Raw genomic sequence first — 23,742 nt, forward strand, 5'->3', positions numbered from 1 at the left:
GTACACGGCAATCTGGGGAGGCCAGAGATGTTCTCATAAAACTGTTGGGTTATAGGAAAACAAGTTCACGTGAATACTTCTGTAGTTTTACTGACATTGCCCCAAAGATTCACTGGTTGGAAACCACAATGGAGTGTTGAAGGCTAGATACCTTCACAAACCTCGTGTTCAAGAAAGATGACCATTCACCTTGAGGAAGACAATATCCATTTTAGGATATTTCGAAATGATCACACACTTTCTTTTCTTTTTCTTTTTTTTTTTTTCCCCTCTATATCTTTACTTTTGACTGTCAAGTAGAACAACAAAATCAGAAAGGAAGATGATTCAATTGGCCAGAGTTTGAAATGGTTCACTCGCTGATCTAATTCCTCTGGAGTATTGCTTCTTAAAATTTGACCCTTTTCTAAATTGGATTTTGTGCAGAAAGATAGGGAGAACTTTCAAGACCTCTGAAAGCTTTTCTTGAGATTCGGAATAGCAAGTAGTGTAACGTGCACACAAAATATGTGGAAGGCGAAGATTCAAGTGTCCCTTCCCTCCCATTAGGAACAGGGACTTTAATCAGGATCTGTTGTTTTTCAAAGACCATATGCCTGTGCAGTTAGTTTCTCTATTTTTCTCTGTCTTGATTGCTATTTAATTGTTTAACCAAATTGAGTTGTCCTTTGAAGAGACTGAGAAGTAGAAATTGAGGCTCACATCCCTATCTTTCCAAGAAATATTCTTACTTTTTCCCCATCACTCTAAATGTTACGTCTGTAAAATCAGGATTCTTGTCCAAGAAACTAGGCTGTATCTCTGAAAGAGCAGTTCCAAAATCATATGCAAACTTTTTTTGATATGGATGTGAGTCACAGTTTCTATGTCTCTGAATTTTTTCTTCACTGAAATCAGTCTTATGCCCAAGTACCTTAAACTATGAAATCAGTCTTTGCTAAAACTATTTCCTAGGACAATGCCTTTCTTACCAAGCTGATAGAAAAACCTTTTAACAAGGGATTCATTCATTTAAAAGGAGATCAATCTTACAATACTTAGAATTATCCTGGCACAATTCTGTGGGTTTTTGACATCCCTTAGTGAAGTGTCTGGAAAGGTGTTTAGGATTTTTTATGAATTGGTAGCCACGTGATGTGGTTTTGTGCTTATGTCAGGTACCAACATGAATTAATGACATAGAAAGAAGAAAATCAGAAGGAAAAAAAAAAAGGAAAAGAGAATAGAAGAAAAAAAAAGAAGAAAATAATACTTTAGCTGAAAGCAATTTATTGCTCTGTATAACACTTGCATTAAGATAGACCTAAGGATAATGGAAAAATAAAAGTTTTCTCTTTGAAGCCTCATTGGTGTTTACGTAAATGAAGTGGAATAAAGGCATAATGAATGATGCCGAGATAAAACTGCCAGCTTTAAATAAAACAGGGCTTGAAGCTGAAGCTTTGAAATTTTCTATCCCTGTTTATTTCTCATCCAACACAGTCTTCCAGAAGGCACAAAATATACACAGGACTTTAGCCATATGGAATTTTACAAAGAAATTAGCTAGCATTAATGCTCTAGTGCATCACAGTCATCTCTGAGCACATCTCTGGCCTTTTCATAAAGTTTTCCTTTGTTCTTCTCTAGTCGCACCTCCATTTTTCCTTTCCCTGGTAAAATTCTCTTAGTCCTAACTTGTCATGTTTCATTACTTTTCTTATTCTCTGTGTAGACACAAGCCAGGATAATGTTTTTATTACATTATAGTAGTCTCATTTTGGAAATGTTGCTGCCAATCTGTTTTTTTTTTTTTTTCCTCTGTGTGTGTGTGTGTGTGTGTAATAGCTTATATATTTTGCAAGTATTTTTATTTTGCAAAGTATTGCAAGTCTGTTTATATGCCTAAGCAGCACTTTTTTTTTTTCCACTTGTTAAATGTTGAAAGATATAACAATGGAAATAATAATACTTCAGACAGAAATAAAAATTGACTGTGACTGTCTTATGAACAACTGTTCTTGAAAGCTTCAAAAAAAATTGCAATTTATCTTCAAATAAATCAGTTTATTATATTTGCTTACCTTCATGTAAATCTCTTTTGCTTGTTAAAAGATGTCAGCTGGCTGACATAGGACATAGGGGAGATGCAGGGGGAGGACGGAGTGTTTTTCTGTTCCCACATACCAAACAAATCTAGTCCTTTTCCAAGGTCAAGTTCAGCAAAAGGTAGGAGAGTGTGACACCTCCAATATTTGTATTAATAAGACTGGCATACTTGGCAAAGCAGTGATGCCAGAAGAGAAAAATACAGTATCCCAAGCTTAAGAAAGAAAAGATACTTTCTGGAGAAAGATTTCTTTACCTATCACGAAAGGATTTATTTCATCCTATGCTGTTAATAGGCACCAGGTGTATGCCAGAAGAAAGCAAGCATCAGTAAATTTAGAGGCATACCACAGTGAGGACTGCGTTCATTCAAACCGATTGGTTTTCAAGGTGGCATCAAAAGCTGAATTGAGATATCCACATTTAACAATCATGTAATTATTAACATTAGCCCCTTTAGGATGCTTACCCTACTATCACTAGAAATCTGGGGTAAAATCCAAATCAGTTCCTAGTAGATATTTGAAAGGTTCCTCTGAACAGTTTCTGCTCTTGGAGCTTGCTGCAATGCCCACAAAGCCTGAGGAAGAGTTTCTAATGCCTCTGGGGACTATGAACTCATCACTCTTCATCCAGTCTTCATGGAGCAGACTGTGGCCATATAATCTGGAGATGGCCAACCTTCATGGGCAAGGTTGAGCTGCCTCTTCACTGTGGTGTAGAGAGACATCAAGACACATGAGTGGTGTAAGTAATAGCAGGTGGCTGCTAACTTTAATATAGGGGGGTAATGAAGAGCTTTTTCAGCAACAGCTGAGCATGAGCACTCTTCCTCCATCCCAGAGCAAAGTCGTTGTAACAAGAAGGCCAATTACTGTGTCCAACAGATGTTTCTGAGGAGAATCGGCTTGGAGTATACAAATACATCCTTAGAGGTAAAATATAGGATAAAATGTTGTAAGCATTGACCTCGACTAAGAGCTGGAATAAATTGTGGAGGGAATGGATGGATTCGTCATTCTTTGACATCTTTAGTTCAGACCTGAGTGCTTTTATGAAAAATACAGTTTAGATAAATATGTAGATTACTGGTTGTCATATAGGAGTAACTGGGTGACACACAACAGGGTGATATGCAAGAGCCCAGAGGCAGATGGCCTGACTGTGCCCCTCACCTTAAACTGATGAGCGTCTGCAAATATGATGTTGAAGAGCAAATGAAGATAGTTGACTGTCTATTTGGAGGGCAAGGGACTGTAATTTACACAAAGGCAGATGAATTTGGCACTTGAGTTTTCTTAGAAAACATTTCCTTATTTCAGGAGCAGTCTTTCTAAGACACTTGGCCTTTTTTTTTTTATTCTGATCAATTAATGGTGTCAGAACATTAGAAGGACAAACCAGACAGTCCCTTTTGTTCATCGAGTCTTGTCCTTGCACAGTACTTTGGCAAGAATAAGCCAGTGTTTTCTGCAGGCAGTATCAGCTATGATGGCTCTGAGACTATGGCTGTGTTGCAGAGTCTGATGTGGTCTGAGAAGGTGACAGGACACTGAAAGCATGTTGACATGGTATTGCATCTAGGGGAACAAGATTCCTCATGGAATCAAGTCCTCTGTCTTTTGCATTCAGTATTTAAAATTATAGGAGTAGTTTGCAAATGCCCTGAATGTGGGAATTTTTATTTTAGGAAAAGTTATTTTTGCTACAGGGCATCAAGAAGAGCAATACAGCTTTTAAATGCTTTTTTTTTGCTAGGAGTAGTAATGAGAAAACAGAATAGTTTCAGAAATTAGGCATTATGAGTAGGAATACAAGAAGTCTTCATCCTTCTATAACTCAGTGTTTCAGGAAAACAAAAAATCTGGAAATTACACAGGAAAAGCCTCTTAAAAAGAGCAACAATAAGACTAATGATACAAATAGAGTAAAGTAATTAGCTGGAAAATCCAAATGCATGCATATTAGCCCAGATGAATTGAATATAACCTAGAATGTAGAAAGAATTAGGTAAAGATGTTCCTACAGTCACACACATTATTTTAGAGAAATGGGGAGGCTGAGAATGTACACAGCTTGAGAGAAGACAAGGAAATAACATTTTTCAAGAAGTAAGCCTGATGATTTCTACAGGGTAACCTCACTTCTGCCTGGAGCAATGTAGCAATCTAAAAGGAAAATAACCAAGAACAAGCACTCAGATCCCATTTTCCATGCTGTGTAATACCTGGTTCTTCAAATAGCAGTGTTGATGGATGGAGACTGTTCAAAATGTTTTTTTTGTTTTTTTTTTTTTTTCAATTGTTTGCTGCCACTGAGTTTAATAAATCATCATTACTTATCACCACTTCTTTTCCGTAAATGACAAGTTCTTGAAATTAACTTGTTGGTGTGAGTATCCAACAACTAGAGTGTTCATATAGCTTTCAGCTCCAGTTTTACTGATGCAGCAATTGCAAATGTGAGGTTTTGTCTAAGGTGTCACGTTGCTGTAAATATTTATGTGTAGTAATTCCCATTTCCAGAAAAGATCTAAGCTGAATTGCAAAACGGAAAACTTGGGGGCTTATATATTCCTCTGAGGTAACATTCTCAGGAGCCATCCTGTAGATGAGCCATAAGGTCAAGCAGAGATGCCAAAACTTTCCCTGGATGGAATTCATCTGTCTCTGTCCTTTTTGCTTAGGAGAAAAGACCTTGAGTTTTCATTTTGTAGCATCATCATGCTGAGGTCTATTTGGTGACAAAAGCCAATGGTGACAGTTTTTAAACCCCTTTTAAAGGTTGTAACCAGAGTGTATATGGCATAGGTACTAAATGCAGGTGTGCACACCTCACGGGATTTCCTGTCTGAAGCTACCAGATCTTGGAAAGCAAGTCCTTATCACAGTGCCCAAGCTAAACTGGGACCTGTGACAGTTTCTTCCAATTACCTTGTAGGAGGCTTGTTCTCCTTCTTTGGCGATCTTCAAAAGCTGCCCAGACATGGTCCTGGGCAACCCGCTGTAGGTGGCCTTGCTTGAGCAGGGGGTTTGGACCAGATGACCTCCAGAGCTCCCTTCCCACCTGAGCCATTCTGTGATTCTGTGAAATCTGTGTGTGTTAAACATGAAGGGTAGGAATTATTTGTTGCTTCCTTGAACTTATATCCAACAGTAGTCAAGAAGACTTCTAGCAGGCAGTTTGAACACGAACATTTTACCTAATAACAATCAAGACTCAGGAGAGTATACTATCAGTATAACTACGTGGTGGTGTAGCTGGCAGCTGTTTGACTGCCTTGCATGGTAGGATAGACACAGAATGTGGGAGAAAGGGGTTTGTCTGGAATGAGATGAAAGTAGGTAATATATGGAATATGTCAGTTCTTGGATGGGATGGTAATTTAGGATTCAAACAGAAAACTTCAGTTTTGGTGGGATTTGCATAGACAATTTGTAAAACCTTCTGAAATCAGACCAATTCCTAATGCCAGACACTGACTGCATTGTCAGAGGAAGGTGAATGGGTTTCATCTGTAGCCATGAATTCCAGACAATATGTACTTTTCAACCCACATATTTAGCATTAAAAAGAAAGACAACCTCTGACTAAATTGTGCTTTTAGTAAGAGCCTGGAAAGGCCAGCTAAAGAGAAAAAAGAAAGAAAATAAGAGAAACAAACTGTCTTTCAAGTCACTGAATATACTTTACTTTGTTTCATTTTCCTTTGTGTTTGTAGCATTCCCTTAAAAAATTCCCAAAGGGCATGTGATTTGGAGACACACACTCTGCCCTTTTGTTGCAAGTTAATACATGAGATACACCCAGATTGACCCCACAACGGGATAAATGGAAATTTTCCATTCCATTACTCTTAATCCTGGCTCTTTAAAAGGTAGCACAGTTGACAATGTGCCAAATGTAGCACATAATGAACCTTATGAATCACAGTCATTGTTCTTCTGGGGTAAAGACACAGAACAAAGGTTATTCTATGTATTAAGTACTTCAGTGATTAAGGTCTTAATTATGAAGAAAAAGAAAATGGTCGCTTGGATGTGTGTCTCTTCTTATGTGAAAGAGCTTGCTGATGCTTCAAGCGCCAAAGCAGCTGTACGTATATCTGGTGGATTGAACTCTCTTCCTCTCATCCTAATATAGCTGGTGAGAGTTTAGCACTGATCTTAATAAAAGCAAAGAGGAACACAGAAGAACTTGAACATGGCCACCTCCAAAGCTGATTTAGTTGATAAGGAGGAAATAGAAGCATATAGCTTGTAGCTCTGATGCTACACCGATGCTTTGTTAGATCTTTCTTCTCAGTTGATTGTGTGGTGAAGATGGCTTCTTTGGTATAGTCTTCGGATCTCTGTTTTCCTGACTATGTGGTCTGTACACCAAGGGATCGTCTCCAACAGATCTCAGAACACTCTAGTCCTGAAAAGCACTTTTCATGTGACATCAGAAAGGAGCATAAAAATGATTTGTTATAGCTTGGAAGCAAATTGAATATTTATTATCATTTAAATATTACTTGTTGGATACATCACAATTTGCTGTTACAAATTATCTGACCTTGTTGCAACTAAAACTAGAACCTCAGAAACATGGTGGAATTTAGATTATTTTTTTCTAGATGAAGAGCTGGTCACATATATCAAATATTCAAGAAAGCTATAGTGCTATAGTGTGACATTATTTTCTTTTCCTTCTTTTTGTTTTTCTAAAATGCAAACCAACCCTTGTGAGAGTTTTTTTTTTTCTTTCTTTCTTTTTAATAGCTATTTAAAATTTTTCAAATTTTCTTGGGGGAAAAAATAGAAAAAGCCTTGCCTAAAAATGTAAAAATAACTTCATGTTCTGCACAAAGACTTGTTGATGTAGACATATACAAATTTTATATGTTTTTACATACACACACATATATATGACATTGTGAATAATCAAACAGAACAAGGAAAGAAAATGACAGACTTCTGGCATAAACGCCCAATTTTTGGAGCAGAAAAGCTCCATCTGTACTAGAATTAAATAGTGCCAGGGTTCATTCTCTGCTGCTGAATTCAGCTGGCACAATATGGACAGATCAATATTACCAAAATATAAAATTATATTGATAAATAAATAAATAAATAAAGGATGATCTAGATTGGAAGAGCAAGATGACCGCTGGAGGTCAGTTAATCCAAAATCCTTCTCAAACAGGGCTACCTTCAAGGTCACTTTTGTTTCAGAAGGCCATATCCGGTTGAATTTGAGCAACTCCAAGGATGACAATCCCATGACTTCTCTGAGCAACCTGTGTCAACATTTGACTACCTTTATTGTGAAACTTTTTCCCTTGTATGTCATAAAAATTTCAGTAGGAGCTCATTGTGTCTATTGTCACTAGTCTTTTCACTTTTCAGGCAATGAGCTTTGCTACTACAGAGGGAAAAATTGGAAATGATTTTCAATCACTTTGGTTCAGTATAAAATGTCAGCAAGTTTGATCCCAGATTATAAAGGATATGCACAGTATTTTAAGGTGAACAGAAAACTTGTGAAATTTAATTTGGGGTAGTTTATATGAAAAACAATAGGTAAATAATAATCTAATTGCTTTGGCTTATCATCTGTGCAGTTCTGCATATTTTTCCACAAGGAAAATGTGTTAGTGAACAAAAATATCAAGAAAGGACAAAGAAAGTTTGTCTTTAGACAAAGAAAAGGTGGAAGAAAAGGAAAGTGAGTCACACAGATAAGCGATAGAAACAAAGAAACGAAGGTACAAAGTTAGGTTTCTTCTTTTTCTTGATGTGGAACCATTTTTAAGGTGGAGTCATGTGTAAGTATATTCCCAAGGGACAAGTAGAATCATCTGTCCTGAATTCTTCTTTTTGCAAACACTTAACATAAAATATTGCTGGCTGGATTATCAGTCACCTTCACACTTCAGTATAGAGGATATTTTGTTTGTGCTTAACAAATGCAAAGAGCTCTCTGCTGTTTGGGCTGCCTGTTTTAAATGTAAATATGAAGACATATGTTTGCTTTTGTTTTTGACCTTTCTTGGTAGCTCTGCAGCTGATGAATCTAAAATGACAAGAGGGTTTCTTCTCAGCTGATATTTCTGCTAAAACTATGGCTAATTGTAAAACATGAAGGGAAACAGAGGAGCTGGCTGTAAAATTGCTGCACTCAATAACCTCAGTATTAGCCATTGATGTCAAAACAGGATGATCAATTCCTGAAGCAAAGATTTAAAGACCCACTAGAGAAGAATCTGAATTTTTAAGATAGGAGAAAGCCATTTCTTACTAACTCAGGACAATTCTATTATATACACCAGGAGAGTGCCTATCTTAATTAGAAGTTTATATTTATACGGAATATGTGGAAGGAAAACCCAGATTTTAGGGTCATTTGGAGATCAAAGAGAGTTTAGTCATCACTGGAAAGCTGTGCTGAGCAATCTCATTGAAGGAATTTTTCATTTGCAAACCTTATTAGTGAAGAGACTGTGATCTGGAATACCAAAACCAAGTGATTTGTAACTATTTTTCCCTGCATTTATTAACACTGACACTAAGAACACAGAAAAGAATACTGAATGAGGAAAATATCCCATTGTTGAAGAGAGTGTATTTCAGTAAGTGTCTCAGCTGGCAGGGGAGTCTGAGATTTAACTGCGCTCATGTAGTTAGTCCGTTGGCCCTGTGTCCTTCCCAAATAAATAAAGATGAAGCAGGGTTGTGACCATAACAAAATCCTTCCTCACTTACCCTAAAGCAACATGACTGACTTAAAAATCTGCAAGTGATTAAAACCCAGGCTGGTTTGGATACTTTTTTCCAAGTTAAATAGACTAGGTGGGAACCAATTCACTTAACGTTGTGACCACATTAAGGGATTAATCTCACCCAACTTTGCAAGGGGGACTCACCTCCAGACTCCTGGTATAGTGTCTATGTGTATGGACAAACATCAGAGGTTCATTTTGCATCACACATGACTCAGTTGCCTAATCACAGCTGTCTTGTGCCACCAAAGACTTCCTGGTGTATTCAATTGAGCTGTGAGCATGTCAGAAATGATGCAGGATTTACAGCAGACCAGTAAAATGTAATTAAAAGATGTATTTGCGTGTCTCAGATGGAGCTATTACATATGTTTAGGCATTTGAACTGCACTTCTGTTGACTCCAGAACAGTTCCCTTTGCTCTGCTGGCTGCAGTCACTAGACAGAGAGTCAGAAGACAAATTGTTCCACCTTTTGAGAACTTCTTCTGTTCCCCACAGATAGAAGTCTTCAAGTTGCAGTCACTATTCTCAACTTTATTCCCAAACTCCAAGCAAAATTTTCAGAGAAAATTGCTGGCCTTTTTCCAAAACATTGTATGGTCTGTTAGAAGTGAAAGTGAAGGCAAGATCATGAAACATGCAAAGTGGGAAATATTGAAGCTTAAATAATGTAAAAATGTTTTAAATAATGCCGTATTTCAAACCTTATCTTACATTTTAGTGCTTGTGTAATTACCTTGCCAATACTAATTTGGAGAGCAAGTCAGAAAACTGATTTTCAAAAATCATAGCTCTTACAAACCGTGGCCCAGAAAATACGTCATGATCACTGCTCAGTTATGTTCAGCTTTTACAGAGACGAGAGATAACAGACTTTTAAAAGTGAGATTAAGGGGCTATCTGCATCTACAGAGAGTGGGCTTATGTATGATGGTGATCCTGAAAGTTTCAAAAATGAAGAAAACCACAGACCAGAAAGAAGGGAAAAATAAAACAAAAAAAGTAGGAAATGTGATTAACCTTTCTCTGAAAGACAAAAATGCAAGTATATCAAAGCCATTTAAATGTAGAGGTGCTTTTTGAAAATTACTTTTCTATATCAGCAGTCACAGGAGAGGTGTGAAAATTTTCTGTACCGGTAAAAGGGAAGAAAGGAATAGGATTTTTTTTTTTTTTTAAATTACGATGATTCTCCCCAAAATTGGCTGAGTTGCTAATGCTAGAGCATTAAATCTACTTGAAAGAGGAGACATAATGGGAGTATGCATAATAATGAATGGTGTAGGGGTAGCAAAAGAGAAATTTAAAGCACAAGGCTAACGAGATCACCAATGAAATTAAGTAGTGGCAAATTTTACACTCTGGGATGGTGTTTTTTTTCCACTGTAATTTATGGTCAGTGGAATCGTGCTCTCAGCAGTACTATGTGAACCACAATGACCTTCAACGAGACACTGAGTAATTTTAAGGCTAACGAGCATAGTAAGAGAAATTCTAAGAAATAAGAACAAAAAAGTCCTTTTTAAAGGGTTTTGATTCTTGTCTTTCAGACATTTAATTTCTCTTTAAATATTAAGAATCCAGAAAACATTTTATTCTGGAAATAATTAACTGCAGTTCTGTCTACTGGTTTTGCTGTATTAATCAGTATTCTATTCTATTCTATTCTATTCTATTCTATATTCTGTTCTTTATTCTTCTATTCTTTATTTATTTTATGCCACCTGTTTCTCAGCAGGACACATGAACCCAGAACAAGCTGTCTCATTCCTTGGATGGACAGTTCTATCCCCTGCCTCAATGTGTTTAGCCTGAGTCTTGAGTTTCTTCGCCAGTGGGTGAATGGCAGAGGGCATTCAGACCCTCAGAAAGAATCCAATGTATTTTTTTTCCCCTCCATATGCTTTCCAAATTTGTAAAAGACTTTCTATTTTTAAAAGAATAAATGTCCTTGAGATGTAATGTTGTTTTATACCCATGAGTAGTGGTTTGCCTATGGCACTTATTGTATCATAATTGCAGATGCTGCAGTACTGAGTTATAGATTATTGACATCATAAATCACAGTGGTGAGTTCAAAACTATTTCTCATCATACTAAAAATATCTAAGGTACTTTAAATATTCTTTTTTTTTTTTAAGGGCTTCACATTTTAAAATGATTATAATATTGGATGAGCATTTTAGTGATCCAATGGTAATGCAGAAAGTGAAGACCATATTGCTGACAAAAAAAAAAAATTATAAAGAAAGACCTTGCTCACGCTGACATAGACTTGAAAAGAAATCAGATGGATTTACAAAGTTTTACTTTAGCCTATGTACACAAAGGGTCAACTTTGATATGTAACTCCCTTGTGATCGATACAACATGACATATGAAATGACATTAACCCACAAACCCAAAATGCTGTACAAGTCCAGAAAAAATAGAAAGAAAAAAAAAATGCTCAAAGTGCTTATGATCTGAACAGAAAGGCAAGGGATGAGATGAATATAAGCAGACTGGGAGCAGGTGGATGAGGACAAGTAGGTACTAGACAGTGGTACATAGTTGTTCAGCATGAATCACAGCATCACAGCATGGCTGAGGTGGAAGGGACCTCTGGGTCCCTCTGGTCCAGCCCCTGCTCCAGCAGGGACACCCAGAGCAGGGTGCCCAGGACCATGTCTGGGCAGCTTATGAAGGTCTCCAAGGAGGGAGATTCCACAACCTCTCTGGGCAACCTGTGCCAGTGCTCTGTCACCTGCACAGGAATAAAATCATTTCCCGATGTGTTTCAGTTTGTGCCCTTTGCTTCTAAACGTGTTTCTGCACAGCAGCACTCAAGCTAATGCAAAAACTTCTTCATGGGCACCATATCAGGAATGGTTTCTAAAGGAGGGACAATTGTGATAGTTTTGCAGATTTCTGGAGAGTTCTGCACAGTTCTCCCAAAAGACGTCATGATGTCAGGAGAGAAATGCTGATGGGTAGTAGCACATCAGGATTCTCTCTCAAACCCCAAAAGAAGGATGTTGCAGGGTTTTGGTTGAGTGAATGCATCTTCATTTGAAATAAAAGATAAATTAAAAAATAGTAGAATCATATAATATTCTGAGTTGGAAAGAATTCACAAGGATCATCGGGTTCAACTCCTGGCTCCACAAAGGACCACCCAACAATCAGACCCTATGTCTAAGAGAGTTGTCCAAACACTTCTTGAATTCTGGCAGGCTCAGTGCCATGACCACTGCCCTGGGGAACAATATCATTCACATCTTTTCCTGTTTCATGTAGATCTAACAAAGAACTTCTGCTCATCTGGACCAACAGCATCAAGACTCTAAAGTCCTGACATTACAAATTATTCAGAAGACCTCTTCACCATAAAATCCAAGAGGATCTTGCATCTTGGATACTTAAATACAAGATGATCTTATTGTACCAGACACCTTATTCCCATCTAGCAACTGGTGGGCATTCACACTGTTTTGTTCCCACCCATATGTTTTAAGGCAATGTGTCATATATATATATATTTGGGCAGGGGTTGATAAGGAATTTCCCCTCACCACTGTAAATGAAGAGCTTGGATTTATTTCAGCTCATGTAGAGTTAAAATTGTAAAGAAATAAGCATAGGATAATCCATCACATATCAAAACAACAACCATATAAAACCCCCTATGCTGCTTTCAGAACCTTGGCACATACATCTAAAAATGGGTAGGCTAAAATTGAAATTAATGCCAGGTTAAGCATTCAGAGAGATCACACAGTTCTGTGTTTTGTACAAATGCATTGACTATTGCTTTCAGACCCCGGAGGTTTGAATGAATCTACAGACAGTAATGAAATGCATTGACACGGCACTTTGCAAATGCAGCTCGACCATTTTATTTCATATGACGGTCCCCCAAAGAGAGAAAATACATGCACACTTATTTTCTTTATTTGACATTTTTTTTAATTATAAAACCAGTCTTTTCTTTATTATAAAATATCACAAGCCGATAAATCTTTGTAGGTTATAGAGAGAATATTTTTGTCTGTGAACCTAATATAAAAGTTCAAATAAATAACAGCATTCATCAGATTATCTTCCCCCCTGTACTACTTTACCTATTACAAAAAAGCCTATAGACATCAACTTTTATTTAAAAGTCATAGACTCCTATTGCAGCCTTTCATGACTTGAAGGGATTATATTAATAATTAGATGATTTATTAATTATTTTTTTTTTTGTGACTAACTGGCAAGAATTGAAATGCAGCTGGCTGAGATCTAAACTCATACATGGAATTTTAATGTTCTGAACTCAGCAAAACAACTATCTGCAGGGGAGCACGTAATCAAATTTAATTATTTTAGTACTATCTCTTTTTAAAGAAAATTCCAAGCATTAATTAGCATTAAAATTGATTAAGCACTAAAGCTTGAACTTTTACATAATTTTTTTGCACCAGGGTGCTGCTAACATTTGCTGGTGTGCTTGTGCTGTCTATGAAGTGTGGGTATGCCTATGGACCAGGGCTCTCCAGCTTCCTTCCACACGAGACTGGCATGAAAAGACTTTGACTAAAGATGCAACACCACAACCTGGATATTTTTGTAGAACTGCATTAAATGACATGATGACTGCTTAACTCAACCATGCTCCTACACGTGAGAGTACTTGAAAAAAGCCCAGTTTGCTTACTGTGTGTTTACAAAGCAGCTGCTTCCCTGGAAAAAAGTGTCCAAGAGATGAAATGAAATCTCACATGAGAAATGAATGTACAGTATCTACATTAGCTTATGCTCCTCATTAAAATTATGAGCAGTTCATCATTCATATTTAATTAATTGAATGGAGCCTAAAGTCTGGGGTTTTGTATCTATTTTGCATAGTGCATTTAATACACGGTATTTTCTTGCTTGTATGATTTGTGTCTAAGAGAAACAGTTAAATAAATACACAGTCATTTACTTAATGTCACAGTTTATTTAAAGCATTTTGAAGCTGAAATAATGAAAAGAGGACTGGGTAGATTACTCGGCAAACTGCACATAATTTATTACTGCACTGAATAAGTATATTGAAGTGTCTAACGTGGTCACTGTTAAATTACCAACTTTTAGACATTGTCTAGATAATTTTCTATGATTTTGCCCTCCCCCCAAGCTACCAGTAAATGTACAGTTTTAATTCTGGACTTTGATAGAAGCACTACTAAAAATAATTACTTGTTTTCACCCCAAGGTCAGGATCAACAATGAGTACAGCAATAATGCTGCTCATCTTGTAAGACACTTCACTGTTGATTCCTCTGTATGCATCCGTACCTCTTCTGAGATGCATTTGTCAACTCATTCCCTGATTTCCCTCTCAGCAGGCTTGTTCCAAAGCCCACTGATGCTCATTAAAATATTCTTGTTGCTAGGCTTCAGGCAGGTCTCTCCTGTGCCTCACCCTGATGTTTGTAGTTTTCCTGTTACTCCCCCAGAGTTAGTTTTTCCAGATATTTGGCTGTACCTCTTGTTCTGTCTGTTGGCTGTCGTCCTCAGAGGAGATGTACTCCACAAAAATCCCTTCAGAATCACAGAGGACTTACCTCACCTCACCTCACCTCTGCAATGTTGGCATCATATGCAGAACTAGACCTCCCAACCTCCCTTCCTCATCAACAGAAAGGAATAGGTGCTTTAAGGACACAGTTCATTTTTCCTGCATTTTTTTTTCCACCTTCATTATGATACAGCAGATTGTGTCCAGAAAATGCCTACTTCTCCCACTTGTCCAAGAGTAGAGTCTAGAAAGGTAGGTCTGCATGCAGATGTCCTAATTTTGGTCAGAAGTATCCCAGGCTCTCATGGAGCCTTGATTTAAATTTATATTCTTGGGTTGGAAGTCTTAAGAGCTGTTATCTCTTACTTGTCAATTCTGATCAAGGTCAGGCAAAGTTTAGCTGCAGAAGCCAGTGGGGTTGTTTAGCTCAAACACACAGAAAAGCCTGATTTTAACTCTTTCCCCTCAGGAAACTGCCACCTTGAAGTTGCATATGGGTTCCTAACAACACAAATTGCTGGAGGACGAATTTGTCTTAACTAAGAAAATAGAGCTGGATATGGGATTCTATCATGAAAATAGAATGAAATTGGAATATATTTTTTTTTTCTTTCTAATTTCTTATCAGAAGAATCAACATTGTAAGCATTGTAAGTGCAGGTGGTTTGGCTAAATATATGGATGCATTTCAAGCTCTTCCGTATGTTTCAAAATGCTGATTCATAACTAAAAGAACAGAGAGCTCCAAAAGAAAAAGAAAAAGAAAAGACAAGTCTTTCATATTGGAATATATGATGTTAATGAGACTGAAGTTTCAGCTTCAAACATTAACTTGAAGAGTTTTGAGTTGGGAATGTAACAACCTGTAATAAATGCAACATATCCTCCTTTCCTATTTTGATATTCAAAAAGAAAAGGGAAATTCAAAATAACATAGATCAGAACGCATTATCTCCTGTTTGTCCTGAAAATATCAATAACTACTGAATGGATACTAGGAAAGTATAGAGAACATATAAACAAATATAAGAATGATGAAAGTTATGTTATCCTGGAGATTATGTTTGCATATATCCTTGATGTATTGCTGTTCCATCTATCTACGTCCATATAACAGACTGTGGTAATTTATATTTCAGTCAAGTAATAACCATAACTTTGGAAGCAGTACCAGCTCATTCTCGTCCTCACCTGTAGCAGGTGATAGAAACATGATGAAGTCAAAGGTAACAATTTCCAACAGCTGAGGAAGGCTGTGGAGCAGTCCTCAGGGTAAGTGAATTACAATTTATGACAAAACGAGTAAAAGGGGCAGCCTACATCAGAAAGGACTGAAGTCTTAAAAAGCTATCATGTAACTACTCCTCTTTTTGTGGGATTCAGTATGATTTTTGTATACTGTAGTGATGGTCAAGGCATTCAAACATGCATAAATTCTTACTTACATGCATAAATTCCTACTGTTCAGCAAGCACTAAGCACACTACCCTTATAAGAGTATAATCTAGACGATTTTACTAAAACATTGCACATTTTAATGCTCAGTGGTAACTATTATTGGAAAATGATGGAGCACAGAAACAGAAAACTTAAGAGTTTTCTTTGCTCTGAGTATTATATTCACATTGGGTGATGCATGAAATGTCACACTTTGCAATGTATGTGCAGAGAAAGCAGAGCCTTTTGCTGATTCATACTGTAAATTTTCATCCTCATGGAGGATGAACTCAACTCTGGGTCATGAGCTAGTAGAACCTATCATTTGACTGCAAACAGCTGTTTAAATATATATAGATATACATAAAAAATAAATGAATCATTTATTTACACTTTGCAATAAAACATGAGGCTGCTCATCTATTATTTATCCCCGAGGTGGAAAATCAAGAATAGGGATGCAAAATTTCGTTGAAACTTTTCTTGCTAGTGTTGTACATCACTGTGTTCTGAAATAAAATCCCTGGTGTCCTTCCTCCCTTAAATTTTGATCCAGAGCAATCAGCAGAACTGCTGCACAGATGGGAAAACACATGGTGCTCCTTGCCCAGGCTTTCAGGCAGAGCAGAAATGGGATCTTGCTCCTTTAACTCTGCAATAATTTTTTTTTCATTTTCTGTCTGTTGAGAATAGTCTAATTCCACTTGTCAAAAGAAAAAACCTAGAACAATTATGAAAGTAAGAGGGAGATACAAGGGTTGAATCTGTGTTGTTGTTTTTTGTTTGTTTGTTTTGGTTGCTTGTTTGTTTTGCCAAAATAAATCCATTGTAAATCTGTTAAATTTGTGGCAGATTTCAAAGGCAGCTATTACCAGAACCGTCTCATTATTTCTTCTACCTTACTCTGTGTGTCTTTATCCATCTGCCCTACCTGGGGTTGTAGCTGCCTTCCTCCAATCTTTTTTTTTTGTTTGTTTCAAAAGAACCTAGGCAGGGGAGCCCTACAGGCTCTGCTGCACAACTAATGGTAACATGGGTTGTAGTTTAACACCAACCAATTCCTGTTTGTTTGTTTGTTTGTTTTTTGAAAATACTGTTTTATCTATGTTTGCTTTTCTTACAAATCAGACTAAAAAGTTGAATTTTACTATTACAGTTGTTATTTACCATTCAGTAATTATTACTATTAATTTTATTCTTAAATTCTGGAAGAGTTGGATTTAGAAATATTTCTTTTTGCTGTTTTTCAAAAGGGATGGAGCATTTTAATATTTCAACGTCAAAATATTTTGTTTCAATTTGTTGACCTTAAGTTGTTTCAGTTCATGTCCTTGGGAGATTAAACTGTTCCCTTGTCATTGCACACTGCCTTTAGACATTATAATTTGAGCCTCCTGACTGGCTTGATGCTGGGCTACTTCTCCCACGATGTCAATGCAATTCCCCTGGGATCTGATGCTCTGTGACCCTTTTTTTTAGGGGGACTTATAAATACACCACACTGACACCACTTGAGATATGCCATTTGGCTATAGAGCTTGACAAATACACGGTGGAGAAACAAACTTTTGTACAGTAACTCATAAGGTATTGAAAATCATCAGCAAATGGGTTTTCATGCTGAGCTAATGTAGAGGAGACAGATTGCTGAGTTTGATCAGGAAATCCTACCAGTTCTACTTCTTTTTAAGAGCCTCCACCACTGCCTTGAGAAATTCCCAACAGCTCAACCAAGGAGTCTTCCAGTGTGTGATGTGACTGGTGATCACTGTATTTAGTATTTGATTATTCAAACTTTACACAGGGAAGACATCATAGGTTAAGTTGCTAGTGCAAAGCAATGTAAAACATACCTATACCCACCTCACTTATTAAATGAGAAACTTACTGAGCTCTCAGCACCCCTTTACACAAAGCTAGAAATGGCCTTGACTTTGTGCACATCCCCATACAGATACTTACACAGTCCTCTCAGGTCAAGAGACATTTGCACTGGCACTACATAAATAAGCACATCCTTCTACGCAGGGAAAAAAAAAAAAAAGTTTTCAACAGCTACCAAAACAAAGCTGCTAGTTAGAAGAACCTTACTGCAGGGCTAGGCAGACTATTTTTATTTACCACAATGCAAAGCATTTGTGCAAATACAACACCATAGGCAATGCACAAACACAGAGAGATGTACACAGTGAGAAGTACATGAAAAGCTTTCAGACCGGCATAATCTCTCACAGGACAAAATAATTCACTGTACGCACTTGGCACAACTCCTTACAGCTCCAAGATGCAGCTCATGCAGATTAACAGTTTAACAATGTCCTCTTATTCGGTTGCTATCAACCCTCCTATTCTGTTGTTATCTACTGTATCTTCGTTCATCTCCTCACTACATTCTTCACTGTGTTATCTGGCATTTCATGCTTTATCTCTTTGGCTGCATCAAGGCATTACATTTCTAGGACTGTCAATCCATCAGTTTTCACAGCTACTAAGTTCACAAAAAAAAATTCTAGTATGCTTGTATCCAAAGCTTCAGATCTGGCTCTTCACACACTCTAGAAATTTTGAATTCTTTTTTTCCTATTGATTTTGGAGAGATTAATGGTACCTGGATATGATAAGAACAGGAGCAATGCACAATTATAAGTTTTCTCTCTGCCATCACTAACAACCCGGTGGATGTATTCATTGTGTCATCAAGTTTTGCAGATCCCTGTGGATTGCACGGTCCCCTCATATTTCAAAGATTTTAGTTTATGATGCTAATTATGCCAGAGATGCCTGTAGAAATATATTCTTAACGGTAGTTTTGAGTGTAGTGTTTTAGAGAAAGTTTTCTCTTAACTGTCCACTTAATATAATTAAAAAATAGGCTCTTGTTTTTGTTTGCTTTGCTTAAACTGTTAAATTTCAAGTTGCCCTGAAAAATTTCCTCAGTTGCCTTGTCTTACTCAACTAAAAGGTACTCACTGACTTGATGTTCTTTGTTCTGCTCTTATTTATGTGGTTTTCGGTTTCTCTCATCAAACATTCAGATCCAGTTGCTCCCAAAGTTCCAAACATAAGTCACAAGCACAAACTGTATGAGGGTCCAGATTGTCTCCACTTAGGTTATAATTGTGGTTGTGGTTTGTTTCTGACAAGCAGCGCTGAAATTTTAAGGTGAAAGCTGAAGATTGCACCTGCATGTTGAATGCTGTTAAGCCACCAGAGAGATCTTGGAAACAATTTCTGCTGACCTGAAACTTGTCAGGACAGTGCAGGGCACCTGCAGAGCCAAGGGGAGGAGGGCAATGTGCTACCTGAATATTAAAAAGGCACCAGCTTTTTAACCTACAGGACTTCTCTTCTTTGGCGTAGAAGTAGGAGGAATCTTCATAAGAGAACTTTATTCCTTCTCAGCTATACATACCCCTTGCCCATGCTCCAACTACTTTCAATTTCCACAGGCTTTTCCTGAGCATTTTCCAAAATATTTTTATTCTGAGCACTTAAACAGTGGTATCATCAGGATTAAATTTTTGCCTGGATTTAACTTCAAAGTGCAGACTTACTGGCTTTGAGTAGCTGATCATGGAAGTGGGTCAGCTTGGAGAGGTCTGTACGTCAGGTGACCTATTTCAGTGAGCCTCTGCCTGGATCTAAGGAACAGGATTGAACCTTTCCCTCCTGCTAAGTGAAGGTAGAGGGTTGAGACATCAAAGTAATTCTGTCAAAATTAAAAAAAAAAAAGTAAAAAGAAAAAAAAAAGACTCTTCAGGTTGCCTTTATATGCATCAACAGTGGAAACTATACCTTACGTTATTAAAAATGAGTGAATTTTTAAAAGATTCATGCATTTTTAACTGGCTTTGCATCCCCTTTCCTTCTGCAACACACTCTTCAAAAGCAATGAAACTTGGTCTATTTCAGTTTTATTTCCAGGCAATTCCATGATTTTTGAGTGCCCCTATAACACAAGGATGACCAGGATATTCTAACACATCTAAGGATTTTCAAGTCCTTGATTAGATATATCTTCAGGGGTACAAAAGTGGTGAAAATACAAGCTCTGAAAGACTGGCCTTTTGAAGCTCCCTTGGTCTGGGGAACTCCAGTAATGAGGTGAACTCAAAGGTGCTGCACAGCCAGGCTTTTCAAAGCCTTTAGAAAGATAAAAGTACATTTCTACTAGATTTTTGAAAGCTTCTAAGCAGTGAGCCTCAATGGGAGCCAGGCACCATCTTTAGGTATCTCTTCAAAAATCTGCCTCATTTCCTGACTTCTGTAGCTGTTGGCCACCTTGTGCCCTTAGTGCTTTATGGAGGTTGCTTATATTTTTGTCAGTGTTTTAGTGTGATTTCTCTTACATTGGATCTTCCATTTTGGTTCAGCTACATCTATTTTTAGCAAGTCAACACATGAATCACATTTCCAGGAACCAGCTGTCAAAGGACTGCTTGTTAAACTTTATGAGCAGGAGATCCCTCATGCTTCTGTGGTTTTAAGAGGACTATTTCTCTCGGGATTCCTCAGAAGAATTAAAAATAGCAACCTAATTAATTAAGAACACGAGTACAACACCATGCAGAGGAGATGAGCTATTTATAACAGGGCAGCCAAGATGACATGGAAAAACTGTGCTGCTCAGAGGTTTTTGTTGTAAAATGTTCCAGTGAAGCCCTAAAGAAAGAAGGATTTCTGTTTGAACATCAGGATGTGAATTAAAGGTCTGAAAAATGAGAAAATAATAATATACAGAAATACCCCAAAATTATATCCTACCATGCTGTTAGCTGTTACCATTCTCTGTAAACTAAGGCTTTTCCATTATAAGGATGCAAGAAAAAAATGAAGTTATCCTCATTTGTATTCCATTCTTGTACAAATTGATTTGGGGAAGAGTTTTGATGTTACAGTGCATTATACGTAGGAATAGATATGTTCTAATTTAAAAAGTTGTCTGTCATCTCTGTGGCTGAATGTGGATGGGAAATGTGTGCCATTGTAACTGTTTTTAATGATCACAGTTATAAATTCTAATTTACAGTGATAACCAAAGCATTGCTGATGGAAGAGAAAATAATTTTAGTGAAAGACTAATTATTTTGCTTGGTGGGTGTAGCATAGTACATCCCGGATGTAACTCTGATCTGAGTTGTCTGTAAATATCAATCCTTGAATTCAGCTTCATTCAGAGCTCTCAGAGGCCAAGGGCTTCTTTCTGTTGACCTCAGAGCCAAGGACAATGTTGTACGGCTGAGCCTAACCATTACACATCATGCCATGTACTTCAGGAGATGCTCTTGGTATTTCCTCTTTCTTACCCCCAGCCTCATTACATAACTGATCACATAGGATATGCCTCAGGGGAAAAGGAAGAAAGAAGACTGAGACAGTAAAATGGACTATGTAGCTCACCTACTGAACCATGGAGCGAAACAACCTATGTATCTCCATCCATCCATCACAATCCAGAATGAGCAGTCTATATGGGAAGGGATAGTTTAACTGTTTTGGTGTATTTGAAGCTCTGTGTAGCAGGGAAAGACAGATAAGAAGGCAGAAGAAGGCACCGGGAATGCAAATATAAAACTAACTAAGAGTACAACCAGACTAGGAGAACAGTTCTGAAAACCACCTATGCAAACATTTCCTGGTTTGAACCCAAGGAGAAGCAGGGGGCTTTCTGTGAGCCAGAGAAGGTGCTCCCCCTGCCTGCTTCATGATGCATTCAGGGAGCCAGTGCCTTTCACTTGCCCGGTAGATGAGAGAGGAGGACGTTGAAGAAATATCTGAATTTTTTATCGATTTCTCCTGCCATCAGAAATGACTGCAACCTCCAATATTTGGATAATTGCCAGGAAGAAGAAGAAGAAGAAAATTAAAGCTCTAAAAATAGATCTACTCCTCTCAGTTGCTATTAATTGTTTTGTTGGCTGGTCTCAGACATTATATACGTACAAAGGGAGTGAGATTCCCCCTTCCTTATGAATTCATAGATTTAGTAATACTCCCCAGGCTGTGAACTCCTTCAGAGATAGTCTCTTTTAAGATGTACTCTAGAAAATGATTAGGACTGATAACTTCCAGACATATGGTGGTGCATTTGCAGGCATCTTCGAAATGTAATGGTGCATAATTTTGAATCTCTATTCTGGAAATGGTGGAGTCTGGAAAGGTTTTCTAGAATAGCAGTCCTGTATCATCACAATTGCACGTTACATAGAGTAGTCCTAAGAAAGCAGATCCTTAACAGTACTTTTCAGGTATTTGTTCAAATCTGCTTCTGCTGGTCTCTGCTGACACCACCACCTTTCACATATAAATATTTTTTCCTTAAATATCATGGCTTTGAGCTGACACAAGAAAGCACTTGCTTCCCAAAATCTCGTGGCACAGAAAAACTAAACAAGCTAGGCAGAATTTGAGCTGGTCCACACACTCACACACTTGGAGGGTTATTTTTTGTCAACTATTTAGAACAACCTGTCATATGTACAGTACAACAGAATAGTGGCAGAGACATATGAGCAATAATTACCCAACCTGCAGATAGAAGAAATATCAGGCTAATGTATATAGTCAGTCAAAAGTGACAAGCTTCAAATTTACAGTGGGAGTTTCTCGACCATTGGCTTTGACATTATTTCCTGGGCAGGCAAACCCCTTTAATGCAAATTTTCAAGACTATCTAAAAATCAGGAAAACCAGGCTCTAGCATCATATGAGTTGAAAAGAAGGCTCTTAAAAAAATGTGATTTTCTCTGAGTTATTTCCTCAGTTTTATCGTCTGTACCCAGAAACATTTACTCTTTTAACAAGAAGCCAAGAAGAAACAGAAGCATGTTTATGATATGCTTTGCTAAATTTCATTTTTAGCTTTGTAGTTTTTCCTCAACCAAGAACAAAGCAAATCCCATTTGCAACTGGTCTTTATTGCTGCCTTAGCAGGAATTAAATATCCAGCTACTTACAGTTCAATAAACTCCCCAAATCCTGTGTGAACAAAATGAACAAAGCCCATAAGCACATGCTTCTCTCCCACAGACACCAGTGAGATGTGAGCCTGTGCTTGAAAGATATAAGTAAAAGTCAGAATGTTTATTCTTGTGAAACTATGCAGGGTTAGAGATACCAGTGTTAGTTGTAGAGGATCTGTGTAAAGGTACTAAATCAGCTCTGAAAATCGTGGAATCCTTATACAGTGTGATGTTACTCCTGTGGTAACTTGGTCTGATTCCTGAGCAGGAGTAACTAGCTCCAGCACAGTGCCATGCTGACACAGCTCGGCATCTGTGCTCACAAAGCTGCCTTGTCTTCTCGTCATTGCAGCACTGCTCAGTGGAGAAATACTCCCCACAAGACTATGGGTTTGTGCAGATTTTGAATTCAGTAGATATATTTCCTTGCACAGTGTAGAATAAGGCTAAGTAAAGTATGTTTATATGATTACTTTGTGATGTTTCTTCTAATTTATGCCTTGATTTGCCTCTTTCCAGCTTTTTGGAACCAGCTAAATTGATAAACAGCAAAGCTATTGGCCAAGAAGCAAAGATGAATTTTCAGGGCCTTAACATCAAGTTGTCCTGGTTTGCAGCTCTGAGAGCTCTTAGGGGTTGCTTCAGAGAAGCATCAATGCTGGGAAGCCCCTGAGAGCCACTGCAGGAGTTTTTACAGAGCCAGGGAGAATGATGCTCTAAGCTGTTACACAACACTGGCTGTAAGAAGCAACGACTGCATTGTGGTGAGACTGAGCTCCTGTAATTGCTCCTTCAGCCCAAGGGGACTGAGTGTTCCACACAGCATCAGTGATTAAGCTCTTAAAATGCCATGGATTTGGAAATGGAGGAGCAATGCCATGAAGAATATATGGCCTTGTTTCATTCCTCCCAGCCCCTCAGTACCCTGGTATCCCGTTCTCCCAAATCACACAAAACAAC

General features: G+C 37.7%; 1 long non-coding RNA gene across 1 annotated transcript; it reads left to right on the forward strand.

Moving 5' to 3' along the window:
* The first annotated feature begins 1,806 nt into the window (after positions 1 to 1,806).
* Positions 1,807 to 22,080, forward strand: LOC310897137. The gene is made up of 3 exons (XR_014582093.1): positions 1,807 to 3,023; positions 12,133 to 12,308; positions 13,302 to 22,080. It is a non-coding gene; the product is annotated as an uncharacterized lncRNA (long non-coding RNA).
* Positions 22,081 to 23,742: the final 1,662 nt, after the last annotated feature.

Source organism: Anser anser (genome assembly GCF_964211835.1).
Source record: "Anser anser genome assembly, chromosome: 3".
NCBI lineage: Eukaryota > Metazoa > Chordata > Aves > Anseriformes > Anatidae > Anser > Anser anser.